Genomic DNA, 27,548 nt, shown 5'->3' on the forward strand with positions numbered 1-27,548 from the left:
GAAAATCGTATCACAGAACAAGTCCAGCAAAAACATGGCCACGTATCAGGGATTCAGATACCAAACAGATTTTTTAAAAATGTCCACTGCATCTTGATTGTGGTCCTCTGCCTTACAGAATACCTAGTTGACCACATGTCTATATGCAGTACTATAATTGGGCTCCTTACATGGAATATGTCTTTTTTATCTTCCTTCACCTAGCACTGCAGTTCCCAAACTATGCCCTGAGATAACCCAGGAGACCCAACTCAGGAGACCCAACCGGGTATTTTAGACGAGATTGGGCTCATCCAGGGTGGTATGGCCATAGACAGATGCAGGTGTGGCTAACAGGGTATTTTAAACTTTCAAGGACGACACAGTAGCACCTGTCAGACACTACTACTATCTTGAGGTGATTCACATTTTCATTAGATCATGCTACATTCCTTTCAAAGACATTTCTTTATTTGCAAAGCTGGGCTTTCCATGGTTGCTGCAATAAAAAGCAAGTACCACTTGAAAATCAATGGGTAACAGGAAATGAGAGTGGCAGTGTCCAGACATTCCAAGGTTAGTGAAGTTGGACTGTGCCCAAGAGGTACAAACATCCTGTTAGTAATTGTGTCTATTCAAGAATGAAATTTAACATTACTTTTTCTTTATGTATATATATTTGCTTTATAAATGGCTGCTTGGTTGTTAAAACATAAATACTTATTAAGGTGTTTAAACCTAATAACTTACTAAATGGAACTGTTAGGTATTTCTTTTGGCCAAGGGGTGTTGTGGGAAAAAATTATTGAGACACTAATGGTACTGTGAACTAAAACAGTTTAGGAAACTCTGAACTAGTGCAATGTCTACTGGTTAAAAAAATAATTGCTTTATTCTTCACAATCTCACAACTGTTCATGAAAAGCCAGAACTGTCCTCTTCCAAGAAGAATAACAAGAGTAAAGTCGAGGATTAATAGAAAGACCATAGCCTCTCACTCATATGATAGGTGTCAACTGAATGATTTCCATAAGCAAACACAGCTGGGAGAGACCGAGGAGATGAAGGCACAGAGGAGTACACCAGCAAATGCTGAAAACCCCCGAGACATGGACAGATTCAGAAAACTTCCCAGTCTTCTAGAAAAAGGATTCATGTGCCCACTACCTGGCAGGATTGTACAGTATCAGTACTGGCACGTATATATGGTAGAGAGAGCTTGAAAAATTACTCTGACAGGTGGAGAAAATACGAGCATGATGGAGAAAACTTCCAAGTTTGGAGAGAAGAAACAGCTATCAAGAATATTAGGACTGGGGGCTTCCCTGGTGGCGCAGTGGTTGAGAGTCTGCCTGCCAATGCAGGGGACACGGGTTCGAGCCCCGGTCTGGGAAGCTCCCACATGCCGCGGAGCAACTGGGCCCGTGAGCCACAATTACTGAGCCTGCGCGTCTGGAGCCTGTGCTCTGCAACAAGAGAGGACGCGATAGTGAGAGGCCCGCGCACCGCGATGAAGAGTGGCCCCCGCTTGCCGCAACTAGAGAAAGCCCTCGCACAGAAACGAAGACCCAACACAGCCATAAATAAATAAAAATTCAAAAAAAAAAAAAAATTCAAAAAAAAAAAAAAAAAAAGAATATTAGGACTTCCCTGGTGGTCAGTGGTAAAGAATCCACCTTACAATGCAGGGGACATGGGTTCAATCCCTCGTCAGGGAACTGGGATTCCACATGCCACGGGGCCACTAGGTCCGCACGCCACAACTACTGAGCTCGTGCACCTCAACTAGACAGCCCACGTGCCGCAAACTACAGAGCCCACATTCTCTGGAGCCTGTGTGCCACAACTAGAGAGAAGCCCATGTGCCTCAACGAAAGATTCCGCATGCCTCAACGAAGATCCCAAGTGCCACAGCTAAGACCCAAAGCAGCCAAATATAAAATTAAATTAAATTAAATTTTAAAAAGAATATTAGCCTCTAAATGCAAATCAAATCTACAATGAAGTACCACCTCACACCAGTCAGAATGGCCATCATTAAAAAGTCTACAAATAACAAATGCTGGAGATGGTGTGGAGAAAAGGGAACCCTCCTACACTGTTGGTAAGAATGGTGCAGCCACTATGGAGAACAGTGTGGGGGTTCCTCAGAAAACTAAAAATAGAACTACCATGTGACCCAGCAATCCCACTCCTGGGCATATACCTGGACAAAACTATAATTAAAAAAGATACATGTACCCCTATGTTCATAGCAGCACTATTCACAATAGCCAGAACATGGAATCAACCTAAATGTCCATCGACAGATGAATGGATAAAGAAGATGTGGTACATATATACAATGGAATACTACTCAGCCATAAAAAAGAATGAAGTAATGCCATTTGCAGCAACATGAATGCAACTAGAGATTATCATATTAAGTGAAGTCAGAAAGAGAAAGACAAATACAATCTGATATCACTTACATGTGAATCTAAAACAGCACAAATGAACCTATCTACAAAACAGAACAGACTCACAGACCTAGAGAACAGACTTGTCGTGGCCAAGGGGGAGGGGAGTGGGGGAGGGGAGTGGGGGAGGGAAGGACTGGAGTTTGGGATTAGCAGATGTAAACTATTATATATAAGATGGATAAGCAACAAGGTCCTACTATATAGCACAGGGAACTATATTCAATATCCTGTGATAAACCATAATAGAAAAGAATATTAAAAAAAGAATGTCTATATGTGTATAACTGACTCACTTTGCTGTACAGCAGAGATTGGCACAACATTGTAAGTCAACTATACTTCAATAAAAAAATAAATAAATAAAATAAAATAAAAGAATATTAGCTTCCAAAATGACCCCCAAATGATCCCTGCCTCTTGATATTTATACTCTCTTGTAGTCCCCTCCCCTGTAGTGTGGGCTGGACCTACTGGCTCATTCTAATGAATAGAATACAGCAGTGGATGCAACTTTTAATATTAGTTTACGAAAAGACTACTTCTGTCTTGCTCAGTCTCTTATTCTCTCAGTTGCTCTGATGGAAGCCAGCTGCCATGAGCCAATCACTCATAACATGAGCTATTCTATGGAAGGTCCATGTGGCAAGGAACAGAGAGAGCTCCAGCCAACAGCCAGTGAAAAATGGAGGACCTCAGTTCAACAACCCATGAGCAACTAAACATTGCCAAAAATCACATGAGTGACATTGGGAGTGGATCCTTCCCCAGTCAAACCTTCAGATAAGACTACAGCCCTACCAGACATCTTGACTGCAGCCTTATGAAGGATCATAAGGCAGAGATACATAGGTAATCTGCACCTGGATTCCTGTCCAGCAAATACTGTGAGACAATAAATGTTTGTTGGTTATTGGAGGAGACCAAGATGGCAGAGCAGGAGGACATGGAGCTCACATCCCCCCATGAACACATCAAAAATATATCTACATGTGGAGTAATTCTCACTGAAACCAAACTGGAGACTGACCGAAAGACTCCTGTACAACCAAGGCTGTAAAGAAAGATCCACACGGAGTCAGGTAGGAAGGAAGAAAAGAGATCAGGTCGGGAACTGCACCCTTAGGAGAGGACACAGATGAGGAAGGGGATTACATGGGTTTAAAGACCTTCCCTGGGGAGCGAGCAGTTCAAACCACATATTGGGCACCCCAGCCCTGGGGTCCAACACCAGGAAGACAAGTTCTCTTGGCTGGTTTGAAAACCAGTGGTAATAACAGGAGGGCTGTAAGAAACCTAGATTCCACTCATGAAGAGTGCACACACACTTGCTTACCCACCGGAAGCAAAGCAGAGGAAGCAGATTGAAACTGCCCAGGACTCTGGCCATTTTCCCACAACCACCCCAGCACATGCCCCAGCCCACGCCAAGCACCCACTCCCAGGCCCTCTTACTCTGGCACCGCTCCCCAGTAGACTGAAGGCTGCCATTGCCAAGGAGATTGTGCAGCTGATGGGGGCAGAACCTGCTCAGACCCAGCACAGCATCTGAACAAGGCAGGGATGGCCATTGCTGGTGCTTGCAGAAGCAGCAGATCAGGAGCAGTCTGGAGCTCTGACTCGTGTGCCAGGACCACCCCAGCATGCACCCTGGCCCATGCTGAGTGCCCACTCTGGCCCCTGTTGCTCTAGTGCTGCTCTCCTCTGAGGCAAATGTACCAATGCTTACAAGAGGGAGAGCTCACACTTAGAGGGAATGGGACTAGCTCATACTTGACCCTCAGGGCTTCTGCTCCAGCACCTTGGGACCTGACCCCACCCCTGATATGATGGTGTCAGCCACTGAGCACAGGAGAAGTCCCGGCTCACACCTGGTTCTGGCCCTAGCCCCTCCATCTCCAGTCCCACTTCCCATCAAGGTGCTAGCTACTAGCACACTCTGGGGGAAGACATGACATGCTCATTTCAGATCTAGTTCTCCTACCAAAGCCACTGAGCACACATAGACTGTATAGAGATGCTCCCACACAAGGATACCCCTTCAACACTGGGATAGGTAACTGTTTTGCCTAATTTCCTTGAGACAGAAAGTTAAGAAAAATGAGGAAACAGAGGAATTTGTTTCAAATGAAGGGACGACAACAACAACAACAAAAACCTGAAAAAACAACTAATGAAACAGAGATAAATAATTTACCAGATAAAGAGTCCAAAGCATTAGTAATAAGACAGCAAACTGAACTTGGTAAAAGAATAGATGAACACAGTGAGAATTTTAACAAGGAACTAGAAAATATAAAAAAGAACCAGTTAGAGCTGAAGAATACAATAACTGAAATGAATTACACAATAGAAGGAATTAACACCAGACTAGGTGATACAGAAGAACACATAAGCACTCTGGAAGATAGAATAATGAAAATCACCCAATCAGAACAGCAAAAAGAAAAACAAATTTTAAAAATGAGAAAAGTTTTTTTAAAAAATGAGAAAAGTTTAAGGAACCTCTAGGACAATATCAAGTATACTAAAGTTCATGTTATAGGGGTCCCAAAATGAGAAGAGAGAGAGAAAGGGATCAAAATATATTCAATAAAATTATGGCTGAAAACTCCCCCAAAAGGGGAAATAGATATCCAGGTATAGAAAGCAGAGAAAGTCCCAACAAGATTAACCCAAAGAGACCTACACAAGACATATCATAATTAAAATGGCAAAAGTTAAAGAGAGAATTCTAAAGGCAGCAAGGAAAAAACAAAAAGTCATATACAAGGGAACCCCCATAAGGCTAACAGCTGATTTTTCTGCAGAAAATTCACAAGCAAGGAGAGAGTGTCATGATATATTTAAAGTGCTGGAAGGGAAAAACCTACAACCTGGAATAATTTACCCAATAAGATTATCATTTAGAATTGAAAGAGAGTTAAAGCACTTCTCAGACAAGCAAAAATTGAAAGAGTTCATCAATACTAAACCAAACCTAAAAATAAATGTTAAAGGGTCTTTTCTAAGTGGAAAAGAAAAGGCTATAACAAGAAGTAAGAATTTATAGGAAAGGACAAATATATAGTAAAGACTGTGGATCAACCATTTAAATAATCTACTACAAAGATTAAAAGATAAAAATCGTAAAATCAACTATAACAATAATAAACAGTTAAGGCATAGACATGAAGATGTAAAATATAAGATCAAAAACATGAAATGTGAGAGAGGAGAGAAAAAATGTAGATCTTTTAGAATGTGATTGAACTTAAATGACTACCAGTTTAAAACAAGTAGATATAGTTATAGGTCAACATATATGAACCCCATGGTAACCGCAAATCAAAAACCTACAACAGACACACAAAAACTAAAGAGTAAGGAACACAAGCATATCACTAAAGAAAATAATCAAACCACAAGGGAAGAAACTAAAAGAAGGAGAAAAGAACAGAGAAGAACTACAAAAACAACCAGAAAACAAGTAACAAAATGGCAAGAAGTACATATCTATCAATAATCACTCTAAATGTCAATGAATGAAATGCTCCAATCAAAAGACATAGGGTAGCTGATTGGATAAAAAACAAGACCCATTGATACGATGTTTACAAGGGATTCACTTCAGAACTAAAGAAACACAGAATGAAGTAAGGAGATAGAAAAAGATATTTCATGCAAATGGAAACATTGAGAAAGCTGATGTAGCAATACTTATATTAGGAAAAATAGACTTTAAAACAAAGTTTACCACAAAAGATAAAGAAGGGCATTAGAGAATGATAAAGAGATTAATACAAGAAGAGGATATTACACTCACTAATATATATGCAACCTAACAGGAGCACTTAAATATATAAAGCAAATACTAACAGACATGGAGGGAGAAATTGACAATAACACAATATTAGTAAGGGGCTTTAACACCCCACTTACATCAACGGACAGGTCATCCAGACAGAAAATCAATAAGGCAATAATGGTCTTAAAGACATAACAGACCAGTTGGACTTAATGAATATCTACAGGACATTCCATCCAAATCAGCAGAATACACATTCTTTTTTTAAGTGCACATGGAATGTTCTCCAGGATAGATCACATTCTAAGCCACAAAACAAGTCAACAAACTTAAGAGTTTAGAAATTATACCAAGCAATTTTTCCAACCACAAGGTATGAATCTAAAAATCAATTACAGGGGCTTCCCTGGTGGCGCAGTGGTTAAGAATCTGCCTGCCAATGCAGGAGACACGGGTTCGAGCCCTGGTCTGGGAAGATCCCACATGCCACAGAGCAACTAAGCCCGTGCACCACACTACTGAGCCTGTGCTCTAGAGCCTTTGAGCCACAGCTAATGAAGCCCGCGAGCCTAGAGCCCGTGCTCCGCAACAAGAGAAGCCACCTCAATAAGAGAAGCCACTGCAATGAGAAGCCCGTGCACCACAACAAAGAGTGGTCCCTGATCGCTGCAACGAGAGGCAGTCCGCACACAGCAACAAAGACCCAACGCAGCCAAAAATAAATAAATAAATAAATTTATTTTTTTAAAAAATAAATAAATAAAATAAAATAAAATAAAAATCAATTACAGGATGAAAAATGGGGAGACATGGAGACTAAACAACATGCTACTTAAAGGCCAATGGGTCAATGAAGAAATCAAAGAGGAAATCAGAAAATACCTCAAGACAAATGAAAATTAAAACACAACTCTCTAAAATCTATGGGATTCTTGGGACTTCCCTGGTGGTCCAGTGGTTAAGACTTCGCCTTCCAATGCAGGGGGTGTGGGTTTGATGCCTGGCTGGAGAGCTAAGATCCCACATGCCTCGCAGCCAAAAAACCAAAACATAAAACAGAAGCAATATTGTAACAAATTCAATGAAGACTTAAAAAAAAAAAAAAGGTCCACATCTAAAAAAAAAAATCTATGGGATTCAGCCAAAGCAGTTCTAAGAGAGAAGCTGATATGGATACAGGCCCACCACAAGAAATTTAAAAAGTCTCAAATAAACAACCTAACCTACCATCTAAAGGAATTAGAAAAGAAGAACAAACAAATCCCAAAGTCAGCAGAGGGAAGGAAAAATAATAAAGATCAGAGAATAAAGACCAAAAAAATAATAATAGAAAAGATCAATGAAACCAAGATCTGGGTTTTTTGGAACAGATAAACAAAACTGATAAGTCTTTAGCCAGGCTCACCAAGAGAAAATGGGTGAAGACCCAAATAAACAAAATAAGTAATGAAAGAGGAGAAATTACAACTGATATTACAGAGATATAAAAAAATCATAAGAGAATACAATGAATAGTTATATGCCAACAAATAGGACAACCTAGAAGAAATGGATACATTTCTAGACACACACAATCTTCCAAGACTGAATCATGAAGAAATAGATAATCTGAACAGACTGATTCTAAGTAATAAAACTGAATTAATAGGGACTTCCCTGGCAGTCCAGTGGTTAAGACTCCGTGCTTCCAATGCAGGGGGCGTGGGTTCGATCTCTGGTTGGGGAACTAAGATCCCACATGCTGTGCAGCATGGCCAAAAATAAAACTGAATTAGTAATCAAAAAACTCCCAGCAAACCAAAGTCCAGGACTGGACAGCTTCACAGGGGCATTCTACCAAACATATAAAGAAGAGCTAATGCCTATCCTTCTCAAACTATTCCAAAAAATTGAAGAGGAGGGAACACTCCCAAATTCATTCTTTGAGGTCATATTACCCTGATACCAAAACCAGACAAACAAATACACTACTAAAAAGAAAATCACAGGCCAATATCTCTGATGAATATAGATGCAAAAATAATCAACAAAATATTAGCAGACCGAATTCAACAATATATGAAAAGAATCATACTCCTTGATCAAGTGGGATCTATTCTAGGGATGCAATATCTGCAAATCAATCAACAGGATACACCATATTAACAAAAGGATGGATAAAAATCACATGATCATCTCAATAGATGCAGAAAAAGCATTTGACAAAATTCAACATCCATTTATGACATAAACTCTCATCAGAGTTGGTATAGAGGGAACATATCTCAACATAATAAAGGCCATATATGACAAACCTACAGCTAACATCATACTCAATGGTGAAAAGCTGAAAGCTTTTCCTCTAAAACCAAGAGCAAGACAAGGATACCCACTCTTGACACTTCCATTTAACATAGTATTGAAAGTTCTAGCCGTAGCAATCAGACAAGAAAAAGAAATAAAAGCATCCAAATAGGAAGGGAAGAAGTAAAACTGTCCCTATTTGCAGATGACATGATACTATATATAGAAAACCCTAAACTCCCCACCAAAAAACTATTAGAATAAGTGAATTCAGTAAAGTTGCAGGATATAAGATTAATATACAATTAATATTTATTATTTTTAGCTTAAATTTTGGAGTAATTCTTATGCAGCAATAGATAAGTAACACAGAGACTAAAAGAAATATGACAACTAAATGCAATGGTTGATCCTAAATTGGATATTAGAGGCAAGGGAAGATGCTCTAAAGAACATTATTGAACAACTGGCAGAATTTGAATATTGAAAGTATATTAAGTCATAGTACTAAACTTCCTGAATATGATCATTGGACTGTGGTTACGTGAAGGAATGTCCTTATTAAGAAATACACATTGGGGCTTCCCTGGTGGCGCAGTGGTTGAGAATCTGCCTGCCAATGCAGGGCACACGGGTTCGAGCCCTGGTCTGGGAGGATGGATCCCACATGCCGCGGAACAACTAGGCCCATGAGCCACAATTTACTGAGCCTGCGTGTCTGGAGCCTGTGCTCCGCAACAAGAGAGGCCGCGATGGTGAGAGGCCCGCGCACCGCGATGAAGAGTGGCCCCCACTTGCTGCAACTGAAGAAAGCCCTCACACAGAAACGAAGACCCAACACAGCCATAAATAAATAAATAAATAAACCCAAGAAAAAGTTTTAAAAAAAAAAGTTAACTTAATTAAATAAATTAATTTAAAAAAAAGAAAAAAAGAAATACACATTGAAGTATTTAGAAATAAAAGGACATGATATCTGTAACTAACTCTTATATGGTTCAGGGGAAAATTAATAATAATATATATTATAAATAGAGGCAGTGATAAGTAAATGTGGCAAACAGTTAATCTGTGAATCTGGATAAAAGATATTTAAGAATCTTTTGTAATTTTCTTGCAAGTCATCTGTAACTTTGAAAGTATTTTTTTTAAAGGTATTTTCCTAAAATGGTTAAAAGGAGCAATTGGTCATATGTAGTTTAGCCTAAAATGTGTTGTTTCAGTATTTCAAAATGTAATAAGACTTTTATTTTCCTTAGTAAGAAACAAGAGGGTTTTTTGTCATTTAATAATGATAACCTTTCCCCCTTTGGGTGCTTTTAAAACCATATACTAGCATAAATATATTGAGTAGAGTGTATTTTCAGGAAGGAATTAGATTTGGATAATTTAGATTAAAATGCTACTTATAATCTTCCATATTTAAGTCCTATACTTATTCTGAACTAGAATGATTTGGACCAAGTAAGGAGACTTGAGAACAAATTGAAGGGTTAATACCCAACTCTAAAGCCTATCTGGTACAAAATGTCAAAATCTGACTTTGGTACCTTCCTGACATCTGTCATCAACTTCACGATGATCTGAATTGTCACCATACTCTTCCTTTTTCCTATGATTATCCAGCGATATTTTCTGGTTAGAAAATTTCTTATTACTTGAATTTTTTACATTTTAATTCTTCACATTTTAAAGCAAGCTTCATGGAAACAATGTAGTCGTTGTCTCTCACACCAGTCTCCATTCCTTTTTTCTCCTTTGTCATTCCACTTTCTTACTTTTACCTTCTTTGACCCCTGCTTTCTTTTCCCCTCATATCCTTCTCTACCTTTTTTACACCTTTCTTCCTGGTTCTCCATACTAGCCTCACCTTAATCTCAGCTTTCATCATCTCATGCTTAGATCACTATAATCATCTCAAAACTGGTCTTCTACCTCTAGGCTCTCCCAACCACCCTATACGTTACAGAAGCATTTATTTTTAGAAATCCAGAACCTATACACTTCTATACTATATCTAGTTTAAACGTCCCAGGATGGTACTCAAGGTCTTCCAGGACTGGCACCAAATAACTCATAGCAGCATCTTAGCTCCCACAATTTCCCAGCACAAAATCTCCTCCCCAGCCATCTAGGTTTTTTTGCTGTCATTTCCTTATCTCTAAGAGACCAAACCAGGTTTTTTCCTCCTTGAGTAACCTGAGGGAGCCTTGTTTCTCTCCCCTTTTACAGTCACCTATCACTGACATATTTAGGACAAAGGCCAAGAGGTTTAGTTCTACCCAGGAGCAGACACCTAAGATGCCCTGGGCCAAATCGCTTTGGCCCATTTGACATTGGTGCCAGTAGTGTGAACAGTTGCATGAATATTGCAATGCTCCAGCTCCAGGGGGTGCTGCGGAGTCCTTTGGTGTATCCTTCAACACCATGGAAACTTACACAGTCTGAGCAGGGCTACAGACTGGAAGTACAGGGGAGTTAATAAATGATGAGGGATGGAAGTCAGTGGATAAATACCCCAGCCTCCTCAACCTTCACTGAAACAATTCTGAGGCACATTCTGTGTGGTTCTAGAGATGATCCCCAGAGTAAATGGGCCTCAGTTTTCCACAGTGATTTCCATCTGGGTAGCATACCCTTTATTGGCTTTTTTTCCTTGCCCTACTCTGCCCACTCCCTCACTCTGTTTCCTGGGATCAATATCATCGTCTTAGGTAAATGCACTTGAACTAGCTACATCCAAGTCCTTGCTTAGGCTCTGCTTTTGCAGGAACCCAAGACACAAAACAATATTCATTATTCTTCTATTCCTTTAGTAATAAAACCCCATGTTTTAGCTGCACCCATGGCCACTTAGTTATAGGTTTCGTTTCTCCACCATCTTTGCAACTAAATACATCTATATGACTTGTTAGCAATGGGCTATAAGACAACTTACATGCCAAGCCTTGACATTAAAAGAAATACAGGTGTGTTTTTCTTTCTCCTTTCCCTGTTCCTGATGGCTGAGATGCAGATACGATGGGAAGAGGTGGAACAGCCATTATGGACTCAGAGACAGAAACTGTCTTTTAAGGACAGACTGATCTGCCCATCCCACTCTGTGTTACTTCACTGTGAGCTGATACAGGAGAGAAAAATAAACTTCTCTCTTCTTAAGTCATGGTATTATAGAGATCTCTGTTAAAGTAGCTTAGACAGTATCCTTATGAAGTTTAAGACTTTGGACAAAGTCACACAGCTTTTAAATAGGGATTCCACAACTCAAGCTCTTGGTAAGCCACTCATTTGTTGTGGCTATGTGACATCCCTCCTATGTGTCTATGTGTTGGGACAGTAAAAAGATTGAGAAATATCGCATTACCTATGACACTTTCCAGAAGAGAAGATTTACCTCCCTTTTTCCCATGCAAAAGGGGAAGAGTGGTTCTGAGTCCCATCAAGAATACAAATAAGGCAGGTTCTCTTACATCGACCACCTAAGAGTTGCTCTGGAAGAAGCAACAACCTCGCCTCCTCCTCTCTGCCATCTTCTCGGCAGCCACAAAACAGCAACTATGCGCCAGTGCATTTCCATTGATGCTGGTCAGGGTGGTATCCAGATCGGCAATGCCGGCTGGGAGCTCTACTGCCTGGAACATGGCATCCAGCCCAATGGCCTGATGCCAAGTGACAAGACCATTGGGGGAGGAGATGACTCCTTCAACACCTTCTTCAGTGAGACAACTGCTGGCAAGCATGTGCTCAGGGCCGTGTTTGTGGACCTGGAACCCACGGTCATTGATGAAGTTCTCACTGGCACCTACCCCCAGCTCCTCCACCCCGAGCAGCTCATCAGAGACAAGAAAGGTGCTGCCAATTACTATGCCCGACATCACTACACCATTGGCAAGGAGGTCACTGACTGCGTCTTGGACCGAATTTGGAAACTGGCTGACCAATGCACAGGTCTTCAGGGCTTCTTGATTTTCCACAGCTTTGGTGGGGGAACTGGTTCTAGGTTCACCTCCCTGCTGATGGAAGATCCCTCTGTTGATTATGGCAAGAAGTCCAAGTTGGAGTTCTTCATTTATTCAGCCCCCCAGGTTTCCGTAGCTGTAGTTGAGCCCTACAACTCCAACCTCACCACCCACACCACCCTGGCATACTCTAATTGTGCCTTCATGGTAGACAATGAGGACATCTATGACATCTGTCCTAGAAACCTTGATATTGAGCACCCAACATACACTAACCTGAATAGGTTGATAGGTCAAGTTGTGTCTTCCATCACTGCTTCCCTGAGGTTTGATGGAGCCTTGAATGTTGATCTGACAGAATTTCAGGCCAATCTGGTGCCCTATCCCCACATCCACTTCCCTCTGGCTACATACGCCCCTATCACCTCTGCGGGTAGCAGACATCTCTAACGCTTGCTTTGAGCCAGCCAACCAGGTTGTGAAATGCAACCTTCACCATGGTAAATACATGGCTTGCTGCCTGTTGTACCGTGGCAACATGGTTCCCAAAGATTTCAATGCTACCACTGCCACCATCAAGACCAAGCGCACCATCCAGTTTGTGGACTGGTACCCCACTGGCTTCAAAGTTGACATTAATTACCAGCCTCCTACTGTGATACCCGGTGGAGACCTGGCCAAAGTACGGTGGGCTGCGTGCATGCTGAGCAACACACAGCCATCGTTGAGGCCTGGGCTCGCCTGGACCACAAGTTTGACCTGACGTATGCCAAGTGTGCCTTTCACTGGTATGTGGGTGAGGACATAGAGGAAGGAGAGCTTTCCGAGGCCTGTGAGGACATGGCTGCCCTTGAGAAGGATTATGTGGAGGTTGATGTGAATTCTGTTGAAGGAGAGGGAGAAGAAGGAGAAAAATACTAAAGTGAAAATGTCACAAAGGTGCTGCTTTTACAGGGAAGTTTATTCTGTTTTAAACATTGAAAAGTTGTGGTCTGATCAATTAATTTGTATGTACTCATATACAATTACTGACCGATGCTTTAAAAACCGACACTTTGTTACAGACTCAAGCTATCCGTTTCTCTGATGGGTTTCAATAAAGTATTTCCTATCTTAAATGAAAAAAAAAAATACAAACAAAAATGAAGAAGCTGTGAAGCTATGGAGAAAACTTAAATCTATTGTCTTTTTTATAATACCCAAGGAAAAATATTTAATCATAACTTGGGCTGAATTGTGCCCCCCAAAATTTGTATATTGAAGTCCTAACCCCCAGTGTCTCAGAATGTGACTATATTTGGAAATACGGTACTTAAAGGAATGCTTAAGTTAAAATGAGGCCATTAAGGAGGGCCCTAATCCAATCTGACTAATGTCTTTATGAGAAGAGGAAATTTGGACACACACAGACACCAAGGAGGTTCACACAGAGAAAGACCATAATTAGAGGCAGCAAAAGGGCAGCCATCTGCAAGCCAAGGAGAGGGCCTGAGAGGAAACCAGTCACCTTGATCCAAGACACCTTGATCTTGGACTTCCAACCTCCAGAACTATGAGAAATAAATGTCTGCTATTTAAGCCACTTAGTCTGTGGTACTTTGTTATGGCAGTCATAGTAAATTAATACAATCACTTATCTTCCAAATCAAGGAAGAACCTAGCATCTAATCTATTTCTATTGGATTAAACTAAGTAAATGAATAAATGAATGGTGACGTTGCCATACTGCCAAGAAACATCAAGAACATTTTTCTCTGTAACAAGCCATTCATTAAATACATACATTTTAATTGACTTGACTGAAGGAGAAGAGTAGTGGCATGACCTAGCTTAGATATTTGTAGCATTCAGAAAGGACACAAGAGTCTCTGTGAACTATTCTAACTTTGCTAAATATAAAATGACATTGGTCTAGATGCATCTGTGGGCAAGTCAAGAAATCTGAAATGATGAAGCAGCAGAATTCTGAACCACAGGCTGAGCAGCTGCCTGAATTTCCAGAAGTGAAGAGTTTCTTAAATGAACCATTAAAATTTTATCAAAAGCAGGCTGTAAGATGTCAGAGGAAAAAGAGGTTTCACAACTTTAAAATGCATATATTTCATGTTTGATTTCTAATGAACCAGTTATGTCCACGGCTATTGGAAGCTTCCTATCTTCTGAAATAACATAGCTTAAACACAAAATATCAAAAACTGAATTTTTCCTGGAAATTACCCTCTGGTATATATTCAGTTTTGGGTGTTGGTGCCATCATCCTCATAGTCACTCGAACCCGAATTTCATTTTTGTGTAGACCTAAGAACAAAACCTTCTCTTCCATCTTTAAAATAGTATCCTGAGATTCTGAGATAACATTTTAAAACTGTCACAATTTGCAACTACTTATCTCTGTGAATCAAAATTATCTTGCCACTGTACAACAAACAAAACTCAGACATAAAAGAACTGCAATGCTGAGGCTAACATAAGACATAACTGTCATCCATAATCTCTATATCAATTTTTTATTCAAACAAATGTCAGTATTTTCATTGTTTTAATTTATAAAATAATGCATACTAATTAAATTTCCTTTTAATTTAATTTTATATTGGCGTGCCACACAAGATTTAATTTGGAAAAAAATTCTGCTGCTAAAATTACGTGAAACAAATTATTATCTGTAGAATAAAAAGCAAGGTCCTCGACAAGAGACACAGTAGCATGACCCCACTTAATCTCTTCAGCCCTATCTGTTGCTACTCAGTCACATGTAGATCCCTGAAAACCCATCCTGCTTCTCATCTATCTCCCTTCTGTCATCTTCTGTCTACAATATTCTTGCTTTTTCACTTCATGTAAGGTTTATCCCTTAAGACTCACTTCATACCTCTCTAAAAAGTCTACCCTGGACCACCAAGGCCCAGTTAGAAGGACCTCTTTCATATGTCCCTTATAATAACATATGTTTTTTGGGGGGTGGGGGGGTTGTTTTTTGTTTATCTTCAACAGGTAAATTTATTTTTAAGGAAAGAATGTGACAAAAGTTTAGTTTTCAGAAAAAGCGTTCATGAGTCTCTTCTAAAATATTTTCTCTATTTTAATTAAAAAGCTTTAAATTAATAGCTCATCATGAAGTTCTTTCAGTTTGTTTGGTTTTGAAAGTTCTTTTAAAAACTTAGGACAGGGCTTCCCTGGTGGCGCAGTGGTTGAGAATCCACCTGCCAATGCAGGGGACACAGGTTCGAGCCTTGGTCCAGGAAGATCCCACATGCCGCGGAGCAACTAAGCCCATGTGCCACAACTACTGAGCCTGCGCTCTAGAACCCGCGAGCCACAACTACTGAGCCTGCGTGCTACAACTACTGAAGCCCACGCACCTATAGCCTGTGCTCCACAACAAGAGAAGCCACCGCAATGAGAAGCCCATGCACCACAACAAAGAGTAGCCCTCACTCGCCACAACTAGAGAAAGCCCGCGTGCAGCGACAAAGACCCAATGCAGCCAAAAATAAAATAAAATTAATTAATTAATTAATTTTTTAAAAGGCCTTCAGAGTGAGAAAAATGATTATTTAAAAAAATAATAATAATAAAAAATAAAATAAATGAATTCAAGTATGTAATTTCAAAAACTTATATACACAGAATATTTCGAAGGTGTAGGAAGATCAACAGTTCTTGAAGAGCACATACAGGAAGATACAACACAAGAAACACATATTTCATCTCCTGTTGAGTCTCCTTCCCAGAAGACCAAAAGTGAGTAGCTAATTGTAAAACCCCTGAAATGATACTAGACTAATAACATATGTTTTTAATTTTTATATTTATTTTTCTACCTTGCTCACTAAACTCTGAGCTTCGGGAGGAGGGACTGTGCTAGAGGGATTAGCACATGGTAGACATTCATAAATATTTGATAGAAAATGAAGGAAGGTGTGGGATACAAGGTTAATATACAAAAATCAATCAATTTCCTACAAACCAAGAAGGAACAAGTGGAAGTTGAAATTAAAAACATAGTATCATTTAAATTAGCACCCCAAAAATGAAATACTTAAGCACAAATCTAACAAAATATGTACAAGACTATTTGAGGAAAACTACAAAACTCTGATAAACAAAATCAAAGAACTAAATAAATGAAGAGATATTCTATGTTCATGAATAGGAAGATTCAATATTGTTAAGATGTCAGTTCTTCTTAACTTGATCTATAGATTCAATGCAATTCCAATCAAAATCCCAGCAAATTATTTCATGGATATCAACAAACTGAATCTAAAGCTTACATAGAGAGACAAAAGACCCAGAATATGCAACACAATATTAAAGGAGAACAGAGTTGGGGGACTGACACTACTCAACTTCAAGACTTACTATAATGCTACAGTAAACAAATGCAGTGTGTATTGGCGAAAGGATACCCAAATAAATCAGTGGAACAGAATAGAGAGCCCAGAAATAGACCCCCGTAAATACAGTCAACTGATTTTTGACAAATGAGCAAAGGAAATACAATGAAGCAAAAATAGTCTCTTCAACAAATGGTGTTAGACCAGGTAGCTGAAGCACACTGAGAAGAGTAGGAACATTCAGGGTCCAGAAGAGTATCTGTGTAGATATTTCAACTCATGGTATGATTTAAATGTTTATCCCCTCAATAGACCAATAATATTTGCATTTAATAGACATCTATTGTTCTCTTGTTTTTTGTGTTTTTTTTAATAAATTTATTGATTTTATTTATTTATTTTTGGCTGTGTTGGGTCTTTGTTGGGCGGGCTTTCTCTAGTTGAGGCGAGCGGGGGCTACTCTTCATTGCAGTGTGCTGGTCTCTCATTGCAGTGACTTCTCTTGTTGTGGAACACATGCTCTGGGCATGTGGGCTTCAGTAGTTGTGGCACACGGGCTCAGTAGTTGTGGCTCACGGGCTTAGTTGCTCCGCGGCATGTGGGATCTTCCCGGACCAGGGCTCGAACCCGTGTCCCCTGCATTAACAGGCGGATTCTTAACCACTGGGCCACCAGGAAGTCCATACTGTTCTCTTCTTTGACTGACCAACTTTAAACTTTTTCTCATTATCCAACATGATTTTGTTACCTTTATTATTGATTTATTTTAGACCTTATGTATTCTGCATTCTAATATTAGGTTATAGCTTTTCCAAACATTTCTCCTAGTCATCCACATGTTAATGTTTATTTTGGTATCTTTAAAATTATGAAAACTTTAAATTTCGGAAAAAAAGAAAAACAAATGGTGCTAGAACAACTGGACATCAGCATATTAAAAAATGAATCTAGACACAGACAGTACACTCTTTACAAAAATTAACACAAAATGGATAACAGACCTAAATTTAAAACACGAAACTATAAAACTCCTGGACTATAACGTAGAAAACCTAAATGACCTTGAGTAGGGTAATGACTTTTTAGATATAGCACCAAAGACACAATACATGAAATAAATAATTGATTATTATTAACTGCATTAACATTAAAAACTTCTGCTGTTCAGCAAGAAAACAGTATCAAAAGAATTAGAAGACAAATCACAGACTGGGAGAAAACATTTGCAACAGACATATTTGATAAATGACTGTTATCCAAAATATACAAAGAATTCTTGAAATTCAACAATAAGAAAACAACAACCCAATTTAAAAACAGGTCAAAGACCTTAACAAATACTTCACCAAAGAAAATATATAGATGGCAAATAAGCATGTGAAAAGTTGCTCCACATCATGTCTTCACAAAAATGCAAATTAAAACAAAAATGAGATAGCACCACACACCTATTACAATGGCCCAGATCCAGAGCAGTAACAACAACAAATGCTGGCAAGGATGTGGAGCAACAGGAACTCTCATTCACTGCTGGTGGGAATGCAAAACGGTACAGCCACTTTTGGAGGGCAGTTTGGCCGTCTCTCATAAACCTAAACATACTCTTATCATATGATCCCGCAATCACAGTCTTTGGTATCTATCTAAAAAAGTTGGAAACTTATATCCATGCAAAAACCTGCACACAAATGTTTGTTGTAAACCTAAAACTGCTTGAAAAAATATTGTCTTTTAAAAAAGGAAGGAAAGGGGCTTCCCTGGTGGCACAGTGGTTAAGAATCCGCCTGCCAATGCAGGGGGCACGGGTTCAAGCCCTGGTCCAGGAAGATCCCACATGCCGCAGAGCAACTAAGCCCATGCACCACAACTACTGAGCCTGTGGCACTCTAGAGCCCAAGAGCCACAACTACTGAGCCCACGTGCCACAACTACTGAAGCCCACGTGCCTAGAGCCCATGTTCCGCAACAAGAGAGGCCACCACAATGAGAGAGAAGCCTGCGTACTGCAATGAAGAGTAGCCCCCGCTCGCCAGAACTAGAGAAAGCCCGCGCACAGCAAAGAAGACCAAATGCGGCCAAAAATAAATAAAATAAAATAAATAAATTTATTTTTTAAAAAAGGAAGGAAGGAAGGGAGGAAGGGAAGAAGGGAGGAAAGGAGGAAAGAAGGGAGGGATAGCGGGAGGTATGGCGGGAGGGAGGGAGGGAGGGTGATGGTAGGGAGGGAAGAAGGAAGAAGACAAATGCACAGTAAGCGGCTCATAAATGAGGTAAGTGTTGCTGCCATGGTATGATTTGAAGCAATATTGGCAAGCTCTTTCCTTAAAATTATCTCTAATATCTGGCTTTCAGCTAACTGGAAATTCCCACTATTAGAGATTCATTTTTTTGGGTTAAGAATTAAGGACTCTGAAAGTAACCAAAAACTTAACCTTAAATACTCCTCTGCAGCTAAAATATGACAGCATGTTCCCAAGGCTTCAGACTTGCTTAACTGAGAGGAAAGAAGGCCTGGGAAAGAAAGCACAGAAAAACAGAGAATGAGCCCCATTCCGTGCCAGTTTCCCAGGATGGGTGGGAGGAAGGGGATGGAATGGTACAAATTCACGCATGGCAATTCAGTGCCCAGTTATGACATGTTTAAACACTGCCGTTTTTGTGGTTTTTTTCCAGCAACTCTGTGAGATGAGAGGGAGGCACACATTTCTTCATCTGGAGAAACTGAGCTCCTCAAAGATTAGATAGAGGCAAAGCTCGCAAGACCTGGCCGACTTTTCAATAGTCTTCTCTCTCCCAGACCAATTCCCTCCAAGCAAGGGAGAGAGACTGTGTTGCCACCCTAATGATAATGTGCTGATTCTGTTCGTTTGACTAAGGCTACACCAGATTAGCAGACCATAATTACAGCTAAAATCCATGTCTCTGATACAGCTGAGGGAATGTCTGTTTCACTGAACTGAATCAAGGAAGGTTGAGACAGGCAGCTCTCCTGCTCTCTGAAAGTGATAGCGCTATTTCAGTGTCACAGCGGATACTTCACCTGAACAGCAGGATTTCCTACGGCTTGGGTTTCAGATGGTTTACTTTGATTTCTTGGGGCGATAAAGAAGTTTGCTCATCTTTAAAAGATGTTTTTAGTGGCCACAGCATTGTAAAACCTTTAGTACGTTCTTTTGTGTATGGGTGGGAAGAGATCTGCCTTTTTATTGTTACACAACTTTACTCAGGACTTCTTTCAGTGAATTGTTTTCCTCACAATTCTCTCCCCTTTCATCTTCTTTGATGCTTTGTGGAAATAACGAAGTCTGTTGTTCTTGGCCCTTGCTTCATCAGTCGATGCTGGGTTTTATTTTTAATTCCTTGAGACTTTTAGAAATGGAAATCAATCAGGTCACTCTGTCACTGGTGATTTTCTAGAGTGAATCCGGGAATGTCGTCACATTTTGCCAGAATCTTTTAGACAGTTTCTGCTCTTTTCTCTGTCTGGTCCTTTCTCTATTCATTCTTGTCAGTTTTTAAATCATACAGCAAATTGCAGGGGCTTCCCTGGTGGCGCAGTGGTTAAGAATCCGCCTGCCAATGCAGGGGACACGGGTTCGAGCCCTGGTCTGGGAGGATCCCACGTGCCGTGGAGCAACTAAGCCCGTGTGCCACAACTACTGAGCCTGCACTCTAGAGCAAACGAGCCACAACTACTGAGCCCACGTGCCACAACTACTGAAGCCCATGCGCCTAGAGCCCGTGCTCCGCAACAAGAGAAGCCACCACTCACCACAAGCAGAGAAAAGCCCGCGCGCAGCAACAAGGACCCAACACAGCCAAAAATAAATTAATTAATTAAATAAAATGATAAAAAATAAATTTTTTTAAAAAGCAAATTGCAGGCTAAATTTGACTAAAATTTCAAGAAATAAATCAAGGTGAGATAAGTAAGCTGAGGGCGAAGTTGGGAGTAAGGAGAAAGGGGAATGTTTCATTTTTCCCCCAAACCATCCCAGACTTTCCCTAAATAGAATCCATGGTTTGTGGGCTCTCTAATGAGTAGTGGCCAAGAGGAAGCCTCACGTCTGAGGCATGCTATTACCATTTTTTTTTTCATTGCTTCTCCTTAATTGGGGGCTTAAAAGGGAGGCTGCCCACAGTTTCTGACAAACAGCATTAGCCTCAACAGAATGAAATGCCTGATCCTGGAGCTCTTTCGTAAAGACTTGACTGCTTTTGTTGAGGGGCTGCATGAAGTCTGACATTTTCTACCTTTGTGGCATGCAAGAAGAATACCTCAACTGAGGATCAGTCGTGGAGATTTATGAAATCTCTATTCCTGAAGGCTTCGTTTTCTACAATTGATTTTAGTATTCCTCAACAAGGCAGAGGGATAGACTAGATCAGTTTTCACTGAGTTTTGCAGTTTGATACCCACAAAGAGAAATATATTTTACTGATACCAAACACACACACATGTACATGAATACACGTGAACACACAGGACAAAAGTTTCATAAAGCAATATTTATCCCTAGTACTTACAAGTCCTTCTACTTTCCATCCCATTTTATTTCATTTTTGAAACGCAAATCTCCACCCACTGAGTTGATTTCCCACACTAAGGAGGTGCAACCCACAGTTTGCAAAACACTCAACAGGACGCCCTTTTATTTTTTTCTAACCCTGTAATTCAATATAGAGAGATTTTGAATGGAGGACAATCCTGACGAGTTCGAGGCATGGAATAAAGGAGTCCGATCAGCTCTGGGTTTGTTGTATTTTTAAATCTCTCCGTGTGTTCATTCTCTTCACCCCAGAGAGGATTCCATTATCTTTGCTCAAAGAGCAGACACTGCTCTGGCTCTTTCCCCTGCTTCTCTTTGATCCCAGCCCTTCCCCCAAGCCTCCCTTCTATGCTGGTGGAGGCTCTTCAGACTCCAGGGGTTTGCTGGGCCAGGAGCCTGCTGCGTGTTCACTGTGTTGTTTGGCTGTTCCCTACCCCCAACCTGTGCCATTCCCCTGCTGAGCTTTCATTCCCGCTCTGCCAGGTTAATGGGATGGTTGTTCTTCTTTTATTGTTTTCCGATTTCATACAGGGTTTGTCAGTTTGCTCCTGGGACCATTTTTAATTGGCTGCTGAGATGACAAAAGTCAGTGGAGATTGTACTTTGGGAATAAGTGTTTCTTCATCTGCCAGGAATCAATCTGGGAAGAACTTATCCACTCACAAGAGGCGATTTAAAAATAAGATTTTTTTTCTGACAGATAAAAGACAATTCAACGTATCTTAAGCCACATTTTTAAAAATGCATATATCATCAACATCAAATTAATTACACAGCATTTTAGGTTCAAATTTTCATTTTGGTCAGAAAGATAAATTGACTCATTATATTATTTATTTTACCCATAATATTCAACAACACCGGCTGTTGCACCCGTTAGGTACAAAGGTATGTAAAACACATTCCATGACTTCAAGGCTTCTAGACCTTCAGAAGGGAGATAAGAAATGCAGGTAAATACCCTTCTATAAAATAAGATTTTAATAAGTGACTTGGACACAGGACAGTACAAAACCCGATCATAGTATTGCTCCCTTTACAGAATTCATAAGAGTGAATTTTCAAGATATGAGTTTACAGGGAGTTCCCTGGTGGTCTAATGGTTAGGATTTGCCGCTTTCACTGCCGTGGGCCTGTGTTCAATCCTTGGTCAGGGAACTGAAATCCTGTAAGCCGAGTGGCGTGGCCAAAAAAAAAAAAAAAAGATATGAGCTTACCAAATTTGTCTATTTTTATTTAATGCAAAATTGAATGAATGAATGAATGCATACTAGGTGGCTACTCTGTGCCATGTGCTGTCAGGGTGATGGAATGGACTTCCTATTGATCTCTGATTTCTTCATGTTCTTCTCGAATGAACTGGCTGCCCAAGAACTGGACTCATAAGGAAAGAGAGCCCCGCACTAGGGCAGATAGAGACTGAGAAACACAAGAGCCATGTAAATAAGGCCATCAGGACTCATGTCTTTCCTTCCCCTCTGACTGTCTGGAGCATTGTTAGCCGATAGAAATACAAAGTGACCCATATATGGCATTATAAATTTTATAGTAGCCACATGTTAAAAAGTCAAAAGAAACAGTAAAATTTATTTTAATATATTTTATTTAACCCAAAATATCTAGATTAACATGATAACATGCAATCAATGTTAAAAATATTAAGATATTTTACATTTTTTTGGACTATTGTCTCCACACAGTTTTGAGCAGCCAGATCTCTAGAGCTCAATAACCTCAAGTCACTAGTGGCTACTGTACTGGGAGAACACGGGTCTAGATCAAATAGCAGAACTGGAGAAAAGCCCAGGTAGTTAATGAGCTTCTCTAACATTTAGAGGAAAGGACTCTTACTTCATGGAAAGGAGAAGGCTGAAAATTATTTCTCTCTGCATATTAATGGAGAAATGGGAGTTGTCAACTAAAGATCCACCCTTGATTCTCCTTCCAGCCTTTCAGACCTGGGGTGATGAGACAGAACTGGTGTGGGGTCTCCCCTACTTCCCCAGTGCCCCAGGACAAGCATCTGCTCCAAGGAAAACAAAGATGACCCCTCCAGACTTCACAGCAGTGTCATGCCTTGCAGCTGATAAATGCTTTCATATAATATCTCATTTAATCATTTTAACCACATTGTGCAGGAGTCAGTGGAAGTATTGTTATCGTCATTTTATAAATGAATGAACTGGAGCTCAGGAAGATTAAATGATTTGCCCAAAGTAGCACAGTTACTATCCAAGTTTAATCTAGTATGTGTCCCACTAAATCAGAACTGCCTGGTGAAAGGAAGCGAAGAAAATATTTACTGAAGTATAGAATGTTTTCTCCTTTGGCAACACCCCAAGTCTCCCCTCTTCCCCTGCAAAAACAAAACAAAACAAAACAAAAAAACCAACACTGATGATCACTTTACAAAAGTAATAATTAAATAACCTCTTGGCCAATTGAGCTTTTAACTGGGTTTTGTTTTTGGTTTTGTTTTTTAAGTTGGATATTGTTGTCTTGTTTAGCAATTTAGAATATCTCACCATTGAGAGCAAGCTAATAATACATTACAATACATACAACGCAAGAAGGCAAAGTTTTTTGCATTGGCCCTAAAATGTGTTGTGATCCTTTCTGTCTGGGAAAACAAACAGAAGTGAATCAGCAGCGTGTTTGTCATATGAGATGCTGGCCAAGTCCCAGCCCCTAGGACGCTGGCTTACCTACCAACAATACCTCCCTTTCAGGCAATGCCCGTTGTTTTATGGGGTCACAGTCCTCTGGGAGTGAACTGCTCTAGTCAGCAGGATCTAGACTTACTAGTGCCACGTAGGGAATTAGAGTACTGTCAACTTTTCATGCACCCTTCTTCTGACACTGTGAAAAAGACTGGGACAGACTTGAAAGACAGAGAGCTCACTCCTTGAGAACCCGAATTCTGTCCTTTGGGAAAAGGTCCCTAGAATAAAGGACATTCAATATGTTTATCACTCTCAATTTTAAAAACGTAATGGGCTCAAGAGCCATATTTGCCTTGATCTGTTTACCCAACTGTGTTCTTATTTTTATTCCTTTCATTTCACTCCGGAGCCCATTTTCATTCCTGGTTAGGCCACCAATTGTACCCATTCAAATTTTTTCTTCCTCTTTCATTTTATGCCTATTTTCTTAGTTCTTGGCTACTCCTCTCAGTTAACTTTCGACAAATCATAATGAAATAAGCTTAGCTAGCTGTAGACAGCAAGCATCATTATGGAAACTGGGATGGCCTAGGAGCATCTTAAAAGTCATCTGGAGAGCCCTCAGAAAGTAGACAAAATGTCTCTCAGTTGGAAGCAAGCTAATGTGTCCAGCTCATCTCATTCACAGAAAATCTTCTGGAGTTTCCTTACAGCTACCACAGGGATGCCAATTAAGGTGACTTGCTGATTTAAGTGCTAAGTAGTGAATCCTTTGCCCTGCTTATATGCCACGTACTGTGATTTCCTTAAGGGTAGGCAAATGCTGGAAACACAAAACAAAGACACTATGGCCCACTAAACCACTCCCATTGTCTAGCTTATCACTCAGTTCTATCCTTTCCTTCCCCGCTAGGAAATGGGGAGTACAGAAAGTATAATATAAAACTTGCAGAAAAATATTGAAATATCCAGACACTTTTGTAGTAACCAGCATTTTTCTTAGTGACAGTAAAAGGCATAAATAAAGGTATGTATCATGCTCCATTCCTGCCTCCCCAATAAGTCTCTAGAAAACCTACTCTGAACCTAGTAACCAGTCAATATGGCAAATTTCATGATCTGCTGGGCCAACTCAAGTACTTTATTAGCTACCTTTCTGTCGGCTTTTTTAAAATAAATTTTTAGCCCAATCATTTACTAACAAATCAGGAAAGTAGGTGAGATTCATTAGCAATTCAGGGTTAATGTCACTAAAAACAGTCTGACTCAAAGGAACACAGATTGGAGCAAACACACCTTTATTCCTTCATCATCTGCACAAGTTTGCACACACATAAGAACAAACACTTATGGCAAGTTACATTCTCTTATAGTGTAAATTCTACTGCACATACACTTAAAGTACTTCAAAGGACCCAGATGCTGCTAAAGTATTTCTCTGCTAAGATTCTGTCCTCTCTCTGTATCCTACATTTAAGATTTGAGTGACTTCTCTGTGTCTAGGCTACCCCATAATTTTTTTGTTGGTGAAAAGACGTGTTAACATTTAAAACATCAAATTACATGGCTGGAAAACTGGCTTAGCTGACCCAAGTGCCTTGCCTTTCTCAATTCCCATGTTCCCAACAGCATTTATTCTGTCTTTTCAACAGGTACATTGAATGGCATCTTAAATAGTATCTCACTTGGGTTTAAACTCAAGCGTATCTGCAAACACTGGTTTGGTTTGTAAAATACATTGAAAAGTTGCAAGAGAAATGGTCTGATTGTCCGTAGTCTGTGTACCGGATTGGTTTCAGGTCTTCTGTCTAAAAGTGTATAGGTATACATTCTCAGGAGCTCTCATCCAGCGCTTCTTTTTCTGCTCTACTGGCTCTTCTAACAGCCCGCCCGCCCCCGCCCCTGCACACAAAGTTTTTGGTTCAGGAGAATCGCCTAGGGTGACTGTGTTGGAACAGATGCCAAAATAGTAATGTTCTTACCTGTAAACACCATTGAGGCTGGTGAGAAGACACTGGCCCACCCTCCTTCCAGCTGTTTCATGCCAAAAGAATACAAGGAAAGATGTAGCTCCCTGACAGGGAGGGAGAGAAGCTGTTGCTTCACTTTAAATGAATAGGGTTTAAAGTTACACACTTGAGTGAAGGAAGAATATCAGACCAATATTGTTCAGGGAATAGGAAAATAGAAGAGATCTGATGGGGGCATAAGTCTTTCTTTATCATTATCATCATAGAAGTTAATCATGTTTATTTCATTACAAGAGAGAAAACATAGAGAAGCATAGAAATCATTAAATCATTAAGGTAGATTAACAATTTTACCTCCTAAATGTCTAAACATGTAGATTTTGTTGTATAAATTTTCTTTTTCACCTAGCAATAGATCATAGAAAATCTCACCATGTCAGTAAATAAATATTTACTACACCATTGTTGATGGGTGCATAGTATTCTTTTCTGCGCTTGCACCGTAAGTCATTTAACAAATACCCTATGTTGACTGTTTGAATTCTTTGGAACTTTTATAATTATAAACAATTCTACAATGAATATCCTTTTGCATACTTTTTTGTGCAGGTATCTAATTTAGTGTAAATTCTCAGAATTGTGATTGATGGGTCAAAGATAATGCTTTATTTATTTGATTTTCAAATAAAATTATAAATTACCTTATAGAAGAATAGTGGCAATTCATATCCTAACATCAATATATAATCTCTTTTTCTCACAATTTTTATCATTTGAAGATCATTTTCATATAGATGAGAAATAGGTGTTTTCAATCTGATAGGTGATCATTTATATCTGTGTTACTCTGGATGTGCTTTACTTTGGTTATTAGTAAAGCTGTATAAATTCTTATGCTTATTGACCATTTGTATCTTGTAGTTTTTTAATTGCCTTTGCCTTTTTAGTTTTTGATTTGTTTCTTCCTAACTAAATTCTTATTGCATAGGTTATTAGAATTTGTCAAAAACATTGCAAACATTTTTCCAAGATATCCTAGATTTCAGATGTCCCCTAATTTTATTTTTTTTTAATTTTATTTTTTGTTTATAAATTTATTTATTTTTGGCTTCATTGGGTCTTCGTTGCTGTGTGAGGGCTTCCTCTAGTTGCAGCAAGCGGGGGCTACTCTTACTTGCGGTGCAGGGGCTTCTCATCGCCGTGGCTTCTCTTGTTGCAGAGCACAGGCTCTAGGCACATGGGCTTCAGTAGTTGTGGCACGCGGGGGGCCAGTAGTTGTGGCTCATGGGCTCTAGAGAGCAGGCTCTGTAGTTGTGGCACACGGGCTTAGTTGTTCCACGGCATGTGGGATCTTCCTGGACCAGGGCTCGGACCCTTGTCCCTTGCATTGGCAGGCAGATTCTTAACCACTGCATCACCAGGGAACTCCCTGTCCCCTAATTTTAGAAGTTGGTGGGGGACCAGGGGGATAGCGCCGTATCCACATACCTGCCTTTATGTTTGTCCCATGCCTCTGACTACCAGGATACATGAATTCAGCATGTCTCTGATGCTCTTA

General features: G+C 39.9%; 1 long non-coding RNA gene and 1 pseudogene across 1 annotated transcript in view; one reads left to right on the forward strand and one right to left on the reverse strand.

Annotated features, from left to right (window-relative positions):
- Window positions 1-27,548, reverse strand: part of LOC132365511 (uncharacterized) — a 643,069-nt gene that overhangs the window by 605,841 nt on the left and 9,680 nt on the right. The gene's annotated exons all lie outside the window — the stretch shown is intronic.
- Window positions 12,066-13,388, forward strand: LOC132365510 (tubulin alpha-1A chain-like; annotated as a pseudogene).

The sequence above is a fragment of the Balaenoptera ricei genome, chromosome 4, assembly GCF_028023285.1.
Source record: "Balaenoptera ricei isolate mBalRic1 chromosome 4, mBalRic1.hap2, whole genome shotgun sequence".
Lineage (NCBI taxonomy): Eukaryota > Metazoa > Chordata > Mammalia > Artiodactyla > Balaenopteridae > Balaenoptera > Balaenoptera ricei.